The 12,808-nt window shown below is 43.2% G+C and overlaps 1 protein-coding gene across 6 annotated transcripts in view; it reads left to right on the forward strand.

Annotated features, from left to right (window-relative positions):
* The window catches only part of KIF21B (kinesin family member 21B), a 400,290-nt gene that overhangs the window by 6,672 nt on the left and 380,810 nt on the right, over positions 1–12,808 (forward strand). The window lies entirely within an intron of this gene.

The following is a 12,808-nucleotide window of genomic DNA, read 5'->3' on the forward strand; positions in this document are numbered from 1 at the left end:
GCCCTACAAAATGACCTCTAGCAGGCCACTGGTATGAATGTCTCTGACTAAACAATCAGAAACAGACTTCATGAGGGTGTCCTGAGGGCCCAACGTCCTCTAGTGGGCCCTGTGTTCACTGCCCGGCACCATAGAGCTCGATTGGCATTTGCCATTTAACATCTGCTCTTTTGTGCAAGGATGAGCACTGCCAGAGCCCTACTAAATGACCTCCAGCAGGCCACTGGTGTCAATGTCTTTGACCAAACAATCAGAAGCAGACTTCATGAGGGTGGCCTGAGGGCCCAACGTCCTGTGCTCACTGCCTGGCACCATAGATCTCGATTGGCATTTGCCATTGAAAACCAGAATTGACAGGTCCGCCACTGGCGCCCTGTGCTTTCCAGAGATGAGAGCAGGTTCACCCTGAGCACATGTGACAGACATGAAAGGGTCTGGAGAAGCCATGGAGAACGCTATGCTGCCTGTAACATCGTTCAGCATGATAGTTTTGGTGGCGGGTCAGCGATGGTCTGGGGAGGCATATCCATGGAGGGACACACAGACCTCTACAGGCTAGACAATGACACCCTGACTGCCATTAGGTATCGGGATGAAATCCTTATACCCATTCTCAGACCCTATGCTGGTGCAGTGGGTCCTGGGTTTCTCCTGGTGCATGACAATGCGACGAGAGTATGTAGGCAGTTCCTGGAGGATGAAGGAATTGATACCAATGAATGGCCCCCACTCTCGCCTGACCTAAATCCAATCATGTTTCAGTCCATCCAATGCCACCTCAGACTGTCCAGGAGCTCAGTGATGCCCTGGTCCAGATCTGGGAGGAAATACCTCAGGACAACATCTGCCATTGCATTAGGAGCATGCCCCGACGTTGTCAGGAATGCATAGAAGCATGTGGGGGCCATACAAACTACTGAGTACCATTTTGAGTTGCTGCAATGAAATTTCAGCAAAATGGACTAGCCTGCTGCATCATTTTTTCACTTTCATTTTCAGGGTGTCTTTAAATTCAGTCCTCTGTAAGTTGACAATTTTCATTTCCATCAAATGATGGGGCATCCTTACATTCCTAACACATTACCCAGTTCATATCAGTATAGGTATCCAGCATGATATTTTTCTTCATTGAAATCTGATGTGTTTTCAAAGTGTTCCTTAATTTTTTTGAGCAGTGTATTATATTCTGCGGTTTTGGTGCACTCTCTCAAAGTGCACCAAAACTCTTGAAAACAGGAGGCTGCCTCAGCAGCTAAAGGGGGTAGGGAATGGGGATGGTAAAATTGCAACTCAACTTTAGGGTTTTACCACCACCCAACTATAAGAGTGAACGAGCCCTAAGGGTACCGCTGCTGAATGCAACTAAGGGCTCATTAACAAGTTGCAGCAGGCAGTGCTGCTCCTCTGAAAAGTGATTCAAGTGTGTTTGACAGGTGAGGAGGCGATCTGTTGCCTCCTCACCACATAAATTAAACCCATGATTGCCCTGAACTGCACACAATTTCAACACAGTAGTATGGCAACCCTCTGCCGGTGATCTTTGACTTTTCCATGTTGTTCAGGTAGATCTCTACCTTTTTAAGGTTGCCTACCCCTGATCTAAACTAAATTGAATAAGAAAACTGTATAATGTATGACCAGTATTTTTACATTTCATTTAGGATAGGTAGGGTAAAGTTCCTCTATGAGATTGTGGACTCTTACCAGTAAAACTATTTTCTTTATAGAACTAAGCCATAAAACATTTTAGGCTCAGTTCAAAAAGCCAGCTCACCAGTATAGGTAGCCTTATTTTAAAAATATTGACAGTTATTTTCAGTTGAGTTCAATGAAATCTGAAAATGAGAGTCGCATGCCTGAAAACAAAGTGTCCAAGGATCACCATTCATGTTTACAATCTGATCTTTCCACAACCACCCTAAAGTGGTTGTAAACCCTACATACACCCAGTGAATTGACTAACCTCAGGTTATACACAGAGATGAAACAAATCCTCCTGCATAAGTTTTACCTGTTTATCTAAAACCATCTGTCCTCTACATCCATTCAAAATGCAGAATTTACATAGCATCTCTCAGCTCTGAGAAGTAGGGGGTGGGGAGCTGAAGTTACATCAGTGAGGAGAGCTTTGAGAGCTGATTGGAGGGAAGGGACACCCCCCCCCTTCACAGAGCACACAGGAACAGAGCTAAAGCTGTCAATTAGCTGGATGTCCCTAACTGTCACCATTTTTCTCTTGGTGTCAGGAAAACTCATCAGACGTCACTCATGCTTATAGCAGAGGAACGAGGCAGTAAGTAGACAAAAATGACACTTAGTACTTTGTTTTGAGGCAAGCACACACTACAGAGGGATATGCTTTGTTCATAATCATGTCTGAGGTTTACAACCACTTTAAGGGTCATACTAGCCCAGGTGATAAAATGCAGCATTTTATAGTGTAGTGACTCTGGCAAGAAGCAGTGTAATGTGCGTTTCAGTGCATCGCACTGCTTACTTTAAAAAAAATTTTAACTTTATTTGAAGTGTCATATAGCCAGGGGCATATCTGCCACGAGGCAAACAAGGCATCTGTCTTGGGCAGCATTTTTCAGGGGGGCGGCATTGCCCACAGGCAGAAAGGACCAGTGTCGTCGCTGCAAAGGGCTGAGCTTGGCCAGGGGGGCGTGTTCGTGTGTGCTAGAGCTGGGCGTTTTCGGGCAGGTTCGTGTGTGCTCGGCGGCGAGGATGGGTGAGGTGACAGAGAACCTGTCAGCCATGGGGCCGCCTGGAGAGTGGGCCGGGTGGCACATAGAGGACCGTGCATTTCTTGGTTGCTCTATGTGCCGCCCGGTCGCCTCTCCTATCCATCTCCTGCATGAGGTCAGCTCCTGTATGCTCCCCCACGGCCCCCCCTCCAGCACTGCAGGGGATCTGTCAGCATATGCAGTCCCCAGTGCTGACAGTCCCCCCCCTCACACAGATGGGAGAGCAGAGAGAAAGATGCCCCTCCTCCTCCCGTCCTCTCCTCCTGTGTCTGCCCTGCCCACACTTCCAGCCAGCCTTGTGTCTTCTTTCCCCCTTCTCTCTTCTCTTCTCTCTCTCTCTCTCTCTCTCCCCCTCTCCCTCTCCCCCCTCTCTCCCCCCTCTCTCTCTCTCCTCTCCCCTCCCCCCTCTCTCCTCTCTCTTCTCTCTCTCTCCTCTCTTTCCCCCCTCTCTCTCCTCTCTTTCCCCCCCCCCTTTCTCTCCTCTCTCTCTCTCCCTCCTCTCTCCCCCCCCCTTCTCTCTCCTCTCTCTCTCTTCCTTCCCTCCTACAAAAAAATGTAAAAAATAAAATTGTAAAAATGTAAATAAAAATAAAAATCTACTGGCACTAGTGGCGAAACTAACAGGGTCGCAAAGGCCGCTCTTGCGACCAGACCCTTGCGTTCCACCACCAGGAGCTGAGGAAAGGGTCCCTGGGCTTTGGGCTGCTCAGTTCAAAGTGCCCGGGCCTATTTTTTGTCCCAGTCCAGGCCTGGCCATGACCAATAAAGGGCACAATGTCTATGAAGATCTTGAGGTTCTACTCGTTTTACTAGGAGGTACAGTATGTGAGTCTTCTCTGAGGTGCTGGATGTTTAACTATATTGGTGAAAGCTTGATGTAGACTAGATTCTTTGAGTGGCTTCAGGGTCTAACAGGTTGTGCAGCACCCATCTAATGCGTGTAGGCAAACCAGATATCTATAGTGCTTGGTATAAACCAGGCCTATCCAGCTGGTTCACAGTCTCTGACCATCTCCTGTATGCTGTCCGCAGTCTCCGGTCATCTCCTGTACTATGTCTGCAGTCTCTGATCTCTCCTATATCCTGTCCACAGTCTCTGACTGTCTCCTGTATCCTGTCCGCAGTCTCCGGTCATTTCCTGTACTATGTCCGCAGTCTCTGATCTCTCCTATATCCTGTCCACAGTCTCTGACCATCTCCTCTAGTATATCAGCAGACTCTGATCATCTCCTGTATCATGTCTGCAGTCTCTGACCATCCCCTGTATCCTGTCCACAGTCTCTGACCATCTCCTGTATCCTGTCCGCCGTCTCTGACCATCTCCTGTATCCTGTCCGCTGTCTCTGACCGTCTCCTGTACCCTGTCCACCGTCTCTGACCGTCTCCTGTATCCTGTCCACAGTCTCTGACCATCTCCTATAGTATGTCAGCAGACTCTGATCATCTCCTGTATCCTGTCTTCAGTCTCTGACCGTCTCCTGTATGCTGTCCACAATCTCTGACCGTCTCCTGTATCCTGTCCACAGTCTCTGACCGTCTCCTGTATCCTGTCCAGTCACTGACCGTCTCCTGTATCTTGTCTGCAGTCTCTGACAAACTCCTGGAGGTGAAGCTCTAATAGGAAAAGGCGGAGCCAAAAGCAGAAGGGGTGGAGTTTACAGATGAAGAGGTGGATCCTAAACAGGAAGGGGTGGGACAAATTTAGATGGGGGTGTGTGATTTTAGTCTTGCCTAGGGCAGCACAAAACCAAAATACACCACTGCACATAGTAACACTTCATTCATGTCTCTAAACAGCAGCACGATGCATTGCGCTGCTGTGTAATGACATGTGGTGCCATCCAATGCATTGCAGGAAAATGTAGATATGCTGCAGTGTTCCACACAGCAGTGCATCGCAAATCACACAAGCACTGCATGAGAACAGGGTACAAACAATTATTTTCTATGTGCCCTATCAGTGATCTGTGCCTATCCAGTGTGGAAAAACTGGTGTACTATACAGTATACTTTTTGGTAGATCTAAAGAAAATTGTACAGTCAAATTGTAATATGGTGAACTATAGATTGGTTTAAAAGCTTTTTAAAAACAGAGTAGAAAGTACAGCATTGTGCAATTAGTACAGTAACAGAGAAGAGCAACCAAACTGATAAGAGGCATGGAGGAGCTCAGCTATGAGGAAAGATTAGAGGAACTGAATTATTCTCTCTTGAGAAGAGGAGATTAAGGGGGGGATATGATCAACATGTATAAATACATCAGTGGTTCATATAGTGAACTTGGTGTAGAGTTATTCACCTTGAGGTCACCGCAGAGGACATGGGGGCACTCTTTAGGTCTTCAGGAAAAGAAATTTAATTCCAAATATGGAAAGGTTTCTTCACAGTAAAAGCTGTGAACATGTGGAACAGACTCCCTCAAGAGTTGGTTCTGGCCAGCTCCGTGGATTGCTTTAAAAAAGGCATGGATTCTTTCTTGGATACACAGAATATTACTGGATACTAACATTTATAGGTAAAGTTGATACAGGGAATATCCGATTGCTTCTTGGAAAGGAAGGAATTTATTCCCCTGCAGGAGCAAATTGGATCATGCTTTGCTGGGGTTTTTGCCTTCCTCTGGATCAACTGTGGGTATAGGATTATAACTTTTTTCTTTTGTCTTTTTACAGCCAGACTATGTAACAGCCAAACAGAAATAAACATGTATTAATGTAATTTATTTTTTTTTGGCCAACTTGTTGCTGGGCAGATTGAAAACGCATAACACATCAAAAACACACTACATGCATTTTCTGCACCGTCTCCATTGAAGTCTATTGAACCAAAAAAATGTATTGGTGTGAACCAGGCTGTAAGGTATACCATTTATGTTATGTAATTTAAAGTGGTAGTAAAGCCTGTTTTTTAACTTGTACCTACAGGTAAGCCTATAATAAGACTTACCTGTAGGTACTGTAAATATCTCCTAAACGTGCATCGTTTAGGAAATATTTACCTGTGTAGAGCACTAGCACATGCGCTCTGAAGGAACGGAATGCCCGTGCTGTTCCTTCAGAGCTGTGTGCCTTATCAGTGACTTCCATGCACATGCACGGGAGTGACGTCATTTTGGCTCGATCATTGAAGCCGCCAAAGTCTGCAAACCCGGAGGAAGGACTGAGTGAAGATGGAAGCCCTGTCAGCGGTGACAGCGCTCCACTGGAGGGCTTTGTTTTAAGGTAAGTTTCACATAATGTGCTAGTATTCATTTGTTTTTCAGGGAAAACTTTTTTTAGTAAAGTTTACTACCGCATTAATGTATATTACAAATATTTTAACTGTTTGTGCTTGTGGACGCCAATGAAATAGAATCATTTGTTGCATGCGTGTAGACTGCTGCAGCAAAGTAAATCTGCTCATGTTAGGTTTTAGTAGGAATCTAGCTGTAAGAATTATTATGGCTGTGCCAACTCTATACCAAACAAAAGGTACATAAAACATAGGCTCTTAGAATGCAGTTGTCCGTCTCCAGCTGAGCTATCTCTCTCTGGCTTTGTCTCTTCTGTGAACATTTCCTGTGTGTTTTTTTTTTATATGGGAAGTGCAACTTCCTGTGCGGATTAGGTTGGTGAGCAAAAAAGAGATTTTGTAACAGAATAAAAATAAAATGTGTAAAAAGGGAAATTGTTTTGCTAACTGCCCTACTTTTCAAACTGCTAATAAAATGTTTCAAATGGAAACACAGTATTCACAGGCTATGTGTTGCAAGAATGGACGATGATCATACAGTATGTTCCTAAAAGACTATTGTGTGTAGACAGATATATAACCCTTGGAAACTAACACATATATTTATTGCATAAATCTCATTTCTTTTCTGTCATAGCTAAGAGAGTGCCTGATACCGTTTTATTGCAACTGAGAACCACGTTTGTAAAGATCTATTTTTAATGCAGTGTGTCTATTAAATGTAAGAAAAAATGTTTGAGCAAAAAAAAAAAGGGATAACAAATAAATACATATTTAGAAAAAAATCTTTAAAAAATGATCATTTAGATCAGTGTTTCGAAATTGCGGCCCCTTGCTTGCCTTTATACAACCGTTTTGGGGAACTATTCCTCCCACTGAGATTAATGATGAAGCACCATTCCACTGATACCAACAACGGGGCACTGTTCCTCCCACTGTCACCAACTATGGGGCACTATTCCTCCTACTGTCACCAGCTATGGGGCACTATTCCTTCCACTGACACCAACTATGGGGCACATTTCCTTCCACTGACACTAACAGTGGGGCACTATTCCTCACACTAACTCCAATGATGGGGCACTATTCCTTCCTCTGATACCAACTATGGGGCACCATTCCTTCCACTAACACCAACAATGGGGCACTATTCCTCTCACTGACACCAATGATGGGGCACTATTCCTGCCACTCACATCAATAATGTGGAACTATTTCTTCCACTGACACAAACTATGGAGTACTATTTCCACGACTGACACAAACTATGGGGTATTATTCCTTCTACTGACACCAACAATGGGGCACTATTCCTTCCACTGACACCAACGATGAAGCACTATTCCTTCCACTAACACCAACAATGCGGTATGATAACTTCCACTCACACCAATGATGGGGTACTAGTCCTATTCACACCAACCATGAAGTATTAATCCTTCCACTGCCACCAGGAATGGGGCACTACTTCTTCCACTGACACCAACAATGGGGCACTATTCCTTCTATTGACAACAACAATGGGGCACTATTCCTTCCACTGACACCAACCATGGGGCATTTTTCCTTCCACTGATGCCAACAATGGAGCACTAATCCTTCCACTGATCCCAATAATGGGGCATTATTTGATATAAACAGTTGTGCACGTTTCCTCCTCCTACTAACCACCGGTGCTATGTAATCTTTTTACTCCAACTGACTACCATGCCTGAGACATTGTCAACTACCTCTGATGCTATGGCTTTTTTTAATCCCACTGGCCACAGTCTGCACCTCCCCCCCCCCAAAGTCTACAGGACAGTATTCTGAACATGTGTTTAGAAAGTTTGGAGACCCCTTTTCTAGATATATTCATGATATTGACACTGTGCCATGTGTTGGTCTTTGGAGTGTCAGTGATCCAAGGGCAGTTGGTTGAAACCATTGTAGTATGGTGGCCACACGCATGTATATTTTTTCCATGAAAACAATCCATCAGATTCCTTCATCATCTCCCACTACGGATAGTACATTTTGACAGCTGGCCCCGCTGGCTGTCAAAATACCCAATGGCAACTACAGTTTCAAGAAAAAGTATGTGAACCCCTTTGGATTACGTGGAGTTTTGCATGAATTGGGCATAAAATGTGCTCTGAACGTCATCTAAGTCACAACAATAGAAGAACACAGTCTGCTGAACATAATACTACACAAACATTAGATGTTGCCACGGTTTAATTGCACATAACATGTAAACATTCACAGTGCAGGGAGGAAAAAGTATGTGAACCTTTGGACTTAATAACTGGTTGACCCTCCTTTGGCAGCAATAACCTCAACCAAACGTTTCCTGTAGTTGCAGATCAGACCTGCACAATGATCTGGAGTAATTTTGGACCACTCCTCTTCACAAAACTGTTTCAGTGTAGCAATATTCTTGGGATGTCTGGTGTGAATCGCTCTCTTAAGGTCATGCCACAGCATTTCAATCGGGTTGAGGTCAGGACTCTGACTGGGCCACTCCAGAAGGCGTATTCTGTGCTGTTGCAGCCATTGTTTTGTTGAATTACTTGTATGCTATGGGTCATTGTCCTGTTGCATCACCCATCCTCTGTGGAGCTTCAGTTGGCGGACAGATGGTCGTACCTTTTTCTGCAAAATGTCTTGATAAACTCTGGAATTCATTTTCCCATCAATGACAACAATCCGTCCAGATCCCGAGGCAGCAAAGCAGCCCCAAACCATGATGCTCCCTCTGCCATGTTTTACAGTGGGGATGAGGTTTTGATGTTGGTGTGCTGTGCCTTTTTTTCTCCACACATAGTGTTGTGTGTTCTTCCCAAACAACTCAATCTTGGTTTAATCTGTCCACAGTATATTTTGCCAGTAGTGCTGTGGAACATCCAGGTGCTCTTTTGCAAACTTCAAACGTGCTGCAATATTCTTTTTGGACAGCAATGGCTTCCTCCGTGGTGTCCTCCCATGTACTCCATTCTTGTTTAATGTTTTCCTTATTGTAGATGTGTCAACAAAAATGTTAGCATGTGCCAGAGATTTCTGTAGGTCTTTAGCTGACACTCTGGGATTCTTCTTTACCTCATGCAGCATTCGGCGCTGTGCTCTTGCAGTCATTTTTACAGGACGACCATGCCTAGGGAGAGTAGCAACAGTGCTAAACTTTCTCCATTTGTAGACAGTCTGTCTTACCATGTACACATGAACATCAAGGCTTTTGGAGATACTTTTGTAACCCTTTCCAGCTTCATGCAAGTCAACAATTCTTGATCGTAGGTCTTCTGAGAGCTCTTTGCTGCGAGGCATGGTTCACATCAGACAGTGCTTCTTGAAACCAGTAAACCCAAAACAGGTGTGTGTTTTTTAAGGGCAGGACAGCTGTCAGCAACACATCCAATATCATCACACTGATTGGAGTCAAGGTTGGTTCACTCCTGGCTCCAATTAGCTCTGGGAGAAGTCATTAAGCTAGGGCCTCACATACTTTTTCCACCCTGCACTGTGAATGTTTACATGTTATGTGCAATTAAACCATGGCAACATCTAATGTTTGTGTAGTATTATGTTCAGCAGACTGTGTTCTTCTATTGTTGTGACTTAGATGACGTTCAGAGCACATTTTATGCCCAATTCATGCAAAACTCCACGTAATCCCAAGGGGTTCACATACTTTTTCTTGCAACTGTATGTCTGATTGGATGCAGCCACTGTTTGTCCAACAGTTTTATGCCCAGCTTCTTCAAGTTTTTAACAAGGGACAGTGGGTGGGAAGTGGCGATCAGGGCTACCTGTTGATTGAATTTCTTCTGGTTCAGTAGAAGGCAGTCAAAATTCGAACAGTGTATGTCCAGTGTTGCTCACAGTAACCTTACATGAAGATCTCAGCTTTCATGTTTGAATAATTAACACAAAAGTGTAAGGACTAGCGAGCGCACATAAAAGCAGCTAAATGCACCAAAAGGAACCACAATAAACCTTTCTTAAACAAGCAAAAGTAAAATAAAGTGCAGCGCTAAAAAATGAATGATAACCAGTAAATTTATGCAAAAATGATACATGAATGTGAATGTCCCGTATAGTATGTACTATAAATAAGTAAATAAAGAGTCCAAGGTATAATATTGTGACTTGATATGCCCAGTGTGGGTACTAATCCTGCATCCAGATGTGAGAGTATGGAAAGATTGCCCACTCACCAGAAGCGCAATCTTAATCCGCATATAGAAGTCTCAGGTAGCCAGAGGTCCTATATAGGTACAGCCTGGTAATGGGGTGATCCTCGGGAGGTCCCTCTGTATGGTGGTGGGTAATGGGTAAGCCGGTCTGGTCTAAGGCTTGCTTCTCAGGCCTAAACTGGACATCTGGAATTCTTTATTCTGAATATAAGAAGAGATGGCTTGTTTCTTCTGAAAACGTCACACTTGAGCATACGATTAGTAAGTATGTAACGTACACCGAGCAGGCTTCAGCTAAACGTCCTGAATATCAGTTACACCTGTTTTTAAGCAGTTACACCTGTTTTTTTCCTTTCGGGAACCTTTAGGTTTTACATAACTAAAACTTGAATATTGTAAGCTCCCCTGTCAGTGTTGCATGGTTTGTCTCACACCTGTAACTGTTACTTTGTCTGTACAAGTTGAACAATAATAGGCTTACAGGCTGGATCACCAGGTGAAAATAAAGGAAAAAAGCCTAAAAAAATCTCCCCCACCTAGACACTGCAGCTCACAGTGGGAGGATTTTGCAACAGAGGCAGTGCTGTAAGGGTCAGTTCACACTACACAAACGCACTTCGGATACATTCCAGATATGTTTTTGCTTACAGTTCACACCACACAGAGTTCTGGTACAGTTTTGATGCAGTTTACTATGTTCCAATATGGTTCTGTGCAGAAAAAATACAGCATGTTCTGCTTTTTTTCTGCACCGGAAACTGACTGGAACTTTTGAAATACATAGAAAACACTGTGCATGCATTTTTGATGCAGAAAAAAAGCGCACTGAACTGCATCTAGTGTGAACCAGGCCTAAATCCAGCAAGCAGTGGGCAGGGCTATTGTAGATGTAGCCAGGTGCTGATTAACAAAGCCACAACTCCTGCAACATTTTTTCATCCTACTGTAGTGCAAACAGGCATAGCCTACATGGGAGTGGCAACTGTGCTCTGAATTCAGGAGCAGTGCAGCATTGTTGCAAACCATTGCATGAAGCTACATTAGGGGGATGTTACCAGCATCATAAACAGGTATTTGTGGAACTTTGCAGATGGACTAAGTAAAAGCTGTAAGTGCAGATGGACTTACAATTAAAGCTGAACTCAAGGCAAAATAGTAAACGTTTGTCTGTAATGACCATCTTGTCTATTTCCAACAACCATGCCTCCTGGGAACAGAAGTTAAGCTATTATCATCACTGAAAACACATCTCTGGCCCTTTAATTCTATTTCTTATGACCATTCCTGCTCTGTAGCACCTCACAGACAAAGATTATGACTTATATGAGGTGTAGGCAAGTGGGCAAACCTAACAAACAGGCAGTTAACGAATACCCTAGCAGTGGCAGTGGCTTCTGGGGGGTGATGATAGACAGAATAGAACTCCCCTGTCACCACACACAGAGTGGCAGACAGAGCTCCATTGTTACATCAGGCATAGCACACAGGACTCTGCTTCCTGCACCCGCTGTAGCAAGAATTTTGGCTTTTACTAGTAAGATAAGTAAAAGTTAATTTTTATGTCTTACTAGGTATTTTACAATCAAAAAATTTAGGTTATGGAGTATGCTTGGGGGAGCGAGGATTGAGAAAATTGGAAGAACCTGTTTTTTTTTTAATGGGAGGCCATACCTTAGGCAGAAAATCTTAACATATTATTATTCTTGTTATTATACAGGATTTATTTAGCGCCAACAATGTGCACAGCACTTTACAAAATGTATGTCCATATCTTTTGTAATTTAAAAGAATATGGATTGATTCCATAAATGATATAAACTGTAAATTTATCTAGTGAGGAACTGTCACACAAATTCTGTGACACAGATATTTGACCCATTTCTTCTTTAGGAAGATGTGTTCTGAAATTTTTAGCAGGCAGTACACGTTTGGCAGTGAAAATATTTTCAATCACCATCATTTAAGATGATAGTGAAGATGAAATGTTACCCGTATAGTCCAGTGTATGCAGATTAGGAGAGGGTGTTCTTTATTATTGCAGATTCACACCATAGGTCCCAAACTTTATAAAATCTAGGAAAACAATTTCTCCTTCCATACATAATTTTCTCATACAGAATGATTTGATTAATTAAGTTTACATTGGGATATGCTAGGAGAGGATGGGTTCATCCATTAGATTGCATTGGCCTTACAGGGCATAAAAAATGTTTCCCTTAGGACTATTCTGGCAAAATGTAGCCAACGTTCCTCATCAAGTAAACCAAATAGGCATGTTTTTGCTGTGCTAGAGATAGGGAGATGTACTGTAGCAAGTTAGCAAGAGATCAATCACTTTTATTTTTCCAAAAGTTAGTTGTAACTGGGTAATACCAAATAAAATGTATGAAATATGCCTGAGGTTGGGTACATTGAATAGTTAAAGGTGGACATGTGTCCCATTTTGTGTAGTTGAACAGGAGATAAATGAGTCTATTGTAAAATGTACATTTGGATCAGTAGATTATTAATAGCTTGTAATATGAATATATGAAAAGAACATCTGTCATCCCAGTCTTCTGCTGCCATAGCAGGCATAAGAAGTTGCAATTTATCTCATATTTGCCCAGTTTAGTGTATAGCAAGTGTGATTTCAAGATGCATGTGAGTGAATATTTA

The sequence above is a fragment of the Staurois parvus genome, unplaced genomic scaffold, assembly GCF_062004578.1.
Source record: "Staurois parvus isolate SC_StPar_1 unplaced genomic scaffold, SC_StPar_1.0 ptg000744l, whole genome shotgun sequence".
NCBI lineage: Eukaryota > Metazoa > Chordata > Amphibia > Anura > Ranidae > Staurois > Staurois parvus.